Source organism: Gossypium hirsutum, chromosome A06 (assembly GCF_007990345.1).
Source record: "Gossypium hirsutum isolate 1008001.06 chromosome A06, Gossypium_hirsutum_v2.1, whole genome shotgun sequence".
Classification (NCBI taxonomy): domain Eukaryota; kingdom Viridiplantae; phylum Streptophyta; class Magnoliopsida; order Malvales; family Malvaceae; genus Gossypium; species Gossypium hirsutum.
This window is the reverse complement of record NC_053429.1, coordinates 27,635,111-27,642,955: the sequence shown is the minus strand read 5'-3', so window position 1 is coordinate 27,642,955 and position 7,845 is coordinate 27,635,111.

The window sequence follows — 7,845 nt, the reverse complement described above, 5'->3', positions numbered from 1 at the left end:
CCAATTTTTTATTTTTAAAACTAACCCTAAAGTTTTATTTTTATTTAAATTTTAATCCTTTTTAAATTTTTTATATATAATTTATTTATTTAAAATGTTTTACATATCATTTATTTTTATTATAAACATTATTTATACATTTAAAAAATTATTATATATTTTTTTATTTATGTATTATTTGTTATATTATTTATATTTTATTATATATTTTATTTATATATTTTATTATATATTAAATCATTTTATTATATATATTATTCATTTCTTATTTTATTATATATTATGTTATCTTATTATTTATTATTATATATAATTTTAAAATTTACAAATTATTATTAAATATTGTTTTTATATATCATTATTAAATATTTAGTATGAAATCTTCTAAAATTTACTATAAAATTTTGTTCCTATTTAACATATTATTATTTTTATAAATATATATTAAATTATTATATCATATAGTATATTTTTATATATTAACCATTTTCTTAAAAATTCTCCTTTATTATTTATATATTTTTTAAATATTTTATTTAATACCTAATTTATTTTTATTTGTATTTTAGTTTTGTTATATTTATTTTTTAACTTATTTATATACGTTCATAATTTGTTTATTTGTTTATTTGTATTTTTTTATTTAGTATTGTTTTAGTATAATAATTTTATCTCATAAATTATTTGTTATCTTATGTTGTAACGCCCCAATTTTCGGGTTTTCTGTGTTTCTGTGATTTTTAAAATTTTTTGTGTGTTCTGGTTGGTTAAAATATAAATTTTAGTAGGTTAGTGGGCCTTTGGAAGGCCCAAACTTAAGTTAAATCCGTCGTAGTCTTCGGAATTTTAATTTTATGAACAGGTGATGCAATTGGCATTTGGGCTTTTAAGAGTAAAGAGGTAAAAGATGATACAAAAACGAGTGTGGTGTAGTGGCAAGGTGGCGCCACTTAGGGGACAAGGAAGTGACGCCATAAAGGAAGCAAGGGGTCCAAGGTTCAAATCTTGGCTCTTGTAATATATTTTGGTTTCTCTTTTCAATAAATCTGGAAGCAAGTAGGTGCGCTTTAAAGTTTAATGTGTTGGATTCATGACACAAATGAGTTGATGGCCTAGCGGTGGTGGCGTGAGTTGGCATGTGAGAGGACTTTGGTTCGAATCCCTTGGCACGCAAAGGTTGATTATTTTGCTATGTTGGGACGGCAAGAGTTGGTGTTGGTTTTAAACTCTGGTGATGGAGGGATCCCACATCGAAAAGGTAACATAAGAGTAGATGGAGAGCTGGCTTTAAATAGAGCAAACAATGAGGAGAGTAGGCATACCCTTCTTGGCTGATCCCTTTCGCTTTGTGACGTGCTCGTTTGGGTTGGGCGTCAGCTAAGAGTGTTTGGAGCGCAGATTAACTATAGTCTCCTAACAGGTGTGTATTTCTCATTACTCTAGCAGTAGGACGGCTATTTTGGGCTGCGATGGGCTGAAATGGGCCATGTGGTCCCAATGGGTCCGTAGGCCCAAATGGGTAAGTTGTAGAATTACTAAAATACCCCTGTAGGGTAGGACTACCGATTTACCCCTAGAGGGTAAAATGACTATTTTGCCCCTCGTGCGTAAATGACTAACTTGTGGGATGATTGGGTTAGTTGACGTGGATTTATGTTAGTTATCGTTAATTCGTAAGTCTAATGTGTTAGTGATCAATTGTAGGATTATCATGTGGGAGTTATCTTCATCGATCGTCATCAACCAGGTGTATAAACGACACCCTCCCTTAGACTGAATCAGTAAAAGCCGAAATACCGAAACGTTGGTATTTTGTGAACTCGCGAGCGTGCGAGCGCTCGAGAGATAGTTGTTAATGAATATGGTGCATTTGGATGATTAGAGTGCAGAGTGTGCATTTTCGTGCAAATGGTATTTTTGGGCTTAATGGGCCGAAAACGGGCCAATGGGCCAACGGGCCCACTTTGGTAAAAAGACGAGGTAAGTACTTCTGATTACTTGGTAAATGTTCGAATGAGCATGAAACCTTAGCAATAGGTAATAATTACTGAAATACCCTTATGCATGCAAAATTACGATTTTACCCATAGGGTTTTTTTTTCTGAAAAGCATGATGTTCTGTGTCTGTATACGTATGCCATGACATATTATTTCTGTTGCATGGGACATGGGTTTATATTGATGGAGGAAGCGTTCTGGTAGCCTCGCTGCAATCTGGTGGCCTCGCCACATATATCTGTTCTGGTGACTTCGTCACAATATCTGGCAACCTCGCTGCAATCTGGTGGCTTTGCCACATATATATATGTTCTGGTGGCCTAGCCACAATATCTGTATCTGGTGACTTCGTCACAATATCTGGCAGCCTCGCTGTAATTTTTATGGTGTGTAGCGGTTGGGTGGGTCGAGTAGTCTCCCCACATGGTGTAAGGCTGGTACGGGGGTGTTATGGATGGCTCTGGGTTGGGATTTCTGCATTCTTGATATATTTGTTCTGTATTTGCTATGGGCCTATGGGTTTCATTCTGATTTCTGTACTGGGCCAAGGCCTAGATAAGTCTGACTCTGAGGTTTGATCTGTTTTAGGCTATGGTTGGGTTATGTTACACACTGAGTTTACCGAACTCACTTTTTATTTTCATCTCTGTGGGAAATCCCCAACCATAGTGGGCTTGGAGCTGTGAGGGATTCGGAGTGGCCACATCATCTGCAAAGTTGGTTTTTCTAAGTTAGTTTATTTTTATTATTTTTATATTCTGATTTAATTTTGTGTTTTAAGTTGTAATAAGGCCGCTATTTAAATTTCTTTTTTCTGCTATGGTTTTATTTTCTGATTATATTGATACTATGACGAAACTGCTAGTGTTAGGCTGCGCGGGTTTTCAAAATTAATGAATGTTTTCAAGACTCAACAAGCACAACAAATGGATAGCCTAAAGATTGATAAACCGGCTTTTCATTCAACCGTTGTTTTTACAAAGACCACCCCAATCACTTAAACCAGCGAATGCATACTAAATCGTAAGTCCATGTGACACGTCAGATCTGGCCATAATGTCTGGACTGGGTTTGGGGTGTTACATTTAGTAGTACCAGAGCCAAGTTGCAACAACTCGGCTGTGGAATGGGTCTAAAAATGGGAGTTTGTAAAAAAACACTAAATAAATGTTTTCGAAAATCGGTTTTTTTGGAACTTGATTATAAATTGTTTTCGAGAATGTTTCCAATATTTTCTCTTTACAAATAGATGATTTTAAAAATTAAAATCAGTTTTCTAAAATTAGGTTTTTTAGAAGGTGGCACGCCTAATCTCTGGCCCAAGATTGTAACTTTTTTGAACCTTTCTGATTGTTTCTGAAATATCTGTTATATGCTTGTACAAAACCTTATCATGGTACTTTAGTTAGCGTAACACTGGAACTATAGAAACTCTGATAAGTAGACTGAGACTGTAGCTAGGCTACCGCAAAAGGAAACAAACTCAAAATCTGAATTACTGTTATTCATAAGACATCTGCAATAAACACTGAAATATTAAACTGATTCATAAAATTTTTAATCAGATAATATGAAATGAGTACACGAGCAGCTCGTGGAAGAGGCAGTGGACGTGGCTGAGGTAATGCTCAGACTGAATCTTCGTCTTCAGGACATGTGCCGGTAGCAGATGCATTGGTACCACCGGCAACGGAGGTAGAGTCTCATGATCGAGGTGCCAGGGATGATGCTCTGTCCTAGGCAATGCTCCGAGTTTTGGAAAGGGTTGCTGGGGCAAGTACGGGAAATAGAATTTGACAGTCTATTTCTGAGCGACTCTGGGCCAATGGAGTAGAGATATTTAGGGGCGTATCTGGTGTAGCTCTGAATGTGGCTGAGTATTGGTTAGAAGCCACAGAGCGGATTGTGGATGATCTGGACTGCTCTGTGGAGCAGAAGTTGAAGGAAGCCATATCGTTACTCAGGGATGAGGTTTATCAGTGGTGGCTCACGGTGAGAGATGGAACTCCTGCTGACAGTGTGACTTGGGAGCTGTTTAAGACAGCCTTCCAAGGAAAGTATGTTGGGGCTAGTTACGTGGACGCTCGCTAGAAAGAATTTCTGAACCTGGTCCAAGGGAGTAAGTCAGTGGCTGATTATGAGTCTGAGTTTTTGAGACTGAGCCGGTATGCTTCTGGGATTGTTGCTATAGAGTATGAGCGTAGCGTACGCTTCGAGGATGGTCTGAGAGATGAACTTAGGGTGCTGATTGCGCCGCAGAGGGAGCGTAACTTCGCTGCTTTATTGGAGAAAGCTAAGATAGCTGAGGAAGTGAAGCATACAGAAAGACAGAATCGTGAGAAAGATCGGAACTATTTTAGGAGAGATTTAGGACTTTCAAGTGGTATGAACAGGAATGTTAAGAGAGCAAGGGTAATGGAGCCAGTTCGAGTAGTACCGATGAATGCTGTTAGACCGCAGGGTTGTAGGAATTGTGGGAAGATGCATATGAGCGAGTGTCGGAAATGTTCTGGTGCTTGTTTTCGATGCGGATCTATGGAGCATAGGGTTAAGGATTGTCCTCAGGAACAAGATCAAGTTCAAGTTTTAGAGCAGAGGCGCGCTCAACCAGTGAGGGTTGGACCACAGTTTCCGAGAGGACGTAGGCAAGTTAGAGGTGGTAATGGAAACGGTCAAGGAAGAGGAGCGCCTGGCAGAGGTGCTGGATTTGCTGAGGCTCGCCAGCCGACGTTGGTGTATGCAGCTCGTCCCCGAGAGGAGGGTGATGCACCTGACATCATAACCGGTACATTTCTGATTTCCAGTCTGCCATACACTGCGTTGATAGATATTGGATCTACCCAGTCATATGTTGCATGTGTTATATCTGGGTCGCTGGGTGTGCGCTTTGAGGAGACCGTGAGTGGGGTATCTGTACTAAGTCCTTTGGGTCACTCGGTTAGGGTAGATAAACTGTATAGAGATGTGCCTATAGAAACTCAAGGAAAATTTTTCTTTGGAGATCTGATGGAGCTACCTTTCGGAGAATTCGATCTCATTTTGGGAATGGATTGGCTTGTTAAGCATAGGGCTACTCTGGATTGTGCTGCTAAGCGAATAATGTTAAAGACCACAAAAGATGAGGAGGTTTTGGTGATAGGCGAATGTAGGGATTATCTGTCTAATATGGTGTCGGCATTGTGAGCCGAGAAGTGGATTCAAAAGGGATGTGAGGCTTATTTGGCATTTGTAAGCCAATCAAAAACTGAGGATCTGATAGTGGATAAAGTTAGAACCGTCAAGGATTTTCAAGATGTTTTTCCAGAGGAGCTTCTGGGTTTGCCCCCGAATCGAGAGGTTGAGTTTGGAATCGACTTGTTGCCTGGAACGACACCGGTGTCCATTGCACCTTCTAGGATGGCACCGAAGGAGTTGGTGGAGCTAAAAGCCCAAATTCAAGAGTTATTGGATAGAGGCTTCATTAGACCAAGTGTGTCTCCGTGGGGAAAACCAGTGTTGTTCGTAAAGAAGAAAGATGGGTCAATGCGGATGTACATCGATTATCGGCAGTTGAACAAACTGATGATTAAGAACAAGTACCCACTGCCGAGAATTGATGATTTATTCGACCAACTTAGAGGAGCTTCAGTATTTTCCAAGATTGACATTCTATCTGGGTATCATCAGTTGAGGGTTAAGAAGGTGGATATTCACAAGACGGCATTCAGAACTCGGTATGGTCACTATGAGTTCTTGGTTATGCCATTTGGGTTGACAAACGCACCTGCGGCATTTATGGATCTGATGAATCAAGTGTTCCAGCCATACTTGGATCTATTCGTGGTAATCTTTATCAACAATATTCTGGTTTATTCTGAAACTGAGGAGAAGCATGATGAGGATCTTCGTATTGTGCTGCAAGTGCTGAGGGAGAAGGAGCTTTATACGAAATTCAGTAAGTGTGAGTTCTGGTTGAGAGAGGTAACTTTTTTGGGGCATGTTATCTCTGCAGAAGGGATCAAGGTGGACCCTCGAAAGATTGAAGTGATTCTGGAATGGAAGCCACCGAGGTCAGTGTCAGAAATTTGAAGTTTTCTGGGTTTTGCTGGGTACTATAGAAGGTTTGTGGAAGGATTTTCTGTGATGGCAACTCATTTGAAAAAGCTTATAAGGAAGGGAGTACCATTAGTTTAGACTGAGAAACAAAAAGAATCTTTTGAGAAGTTGAAGAAAGTTCTGACTGAGGCATCTGTACTGATTCAGCCGGAGTCTGGAAAAGATTTTACCGTATCCAGTGATGCATCACACGTAGGGTTGGGTTGTGTGCTGATGCAAGAGGGTAAAGTGGTTGCTTATGCATCGCGATTGTAACACCCCGAACCCGAGACCGTCACCGGAGTCGAACACGAGGTGTTAACAGACTTAAAAAAATAATTTCCCAGACACTGCCAATCTGCGTACTAGTCACTTTAAAAATCATATCTTGAGTTCAGAAACTCGGAATCCAGTTCCGTAAATTTTCCCTGAAACTAGACTCATATTCCCATCTAGATATTTTTTTTCTAGAATTTTTGGTTGGGAAAATTAGTACAGTTTATTAGTCAAAATCTCCCATGTTACAGGGATCAACTACACTGACCTTTGCACATTACGACTTGGATATCTCCCTGTACAGAGCTTAAATACTGATTCCGTTTGTTTCTATAGAAACTAGACTCAGAGAGGAATCTATAAATATGTGGCTTGACTCCTAATTGTCTCTGGTTAATTTGTAATGAATTTCCAAAGTCGGAACAGGAAATCCAGAAACCGTTCTGGTCCTATCTCACAAGAACCTGAATATCTCTTAACATACTGTCCGTATGATTGTTTCGTTACTTTCATATGAAAATAGATTCATCAAGGTTCGTTTACATAATTTATTCACTATTTAATTCCATTCCTACTATTTTAGTGATTTTCTAAATCTACATCACTGCTGCTGTCAGCATCTGCCTTTAAGGTAGACTTTACCTATTTCATAGTTTCCATGATTCAACTAGCCCTTTTTGCATAAATAGCACAATTTATGATAGTGATTAACCATTCCCATGGCCAATCCTTGTCAAGCATATCCACACCTCTCAATAACCATATCCCTACCAAATGATTATAACATTATACTCAAACATATATAAGCCATTTTCGCATGGCTATCCAAAATTATACAAGTCCAAAGGGTCCATGACCCACAACAAACGGGTAGTCCTATACATGCCATTTTGAAGTTCAACCAAAATTGTACCAAAAGGGGGGGGCTTTGATAGTGTGGGCGACTTCGACTTCAAAATCCCGAGTCCGATAGCTGGAGAACCAAAATCTATAAAACAGAGGATCAAAGAAACGGAGTAAGCAATTTATGCTTAGTAAGTTTTGAGCAAGGAATTCCAGCACAGCAAAAGTATAGCATTCATATAGCTAAACGGATAATTTCATATGCACAAATTTTCGATATCATACTTGCTTCACATTACCAACCCTTATGTACATACACAAAAGATCAACTTAGCCAAAGGCTGGTAGCTCGTTTATCAACTGAACGAATACTTATTTGTAAGGGCTCAACTAAATTCAAGCACATACGAAACATACCTCAATGTTGGGATGTTTCTAGAGTATTTACTGAAATTTTTACAGCAAGATCATTCATTCCCAAATCACGTACCTTCGGAATTTAACCGGATATAGCTACTCGTTCAAATGCCTTCGGGACATAGCCCGGTTATAGTAACTCGCACAATTGCCTTCGGGACTTAACCCGAATTTAGTAACTCATACAAATGCCTTCGGATCTTAGTCCGGATATGGTCACTTAGCACAAAGCCTTCG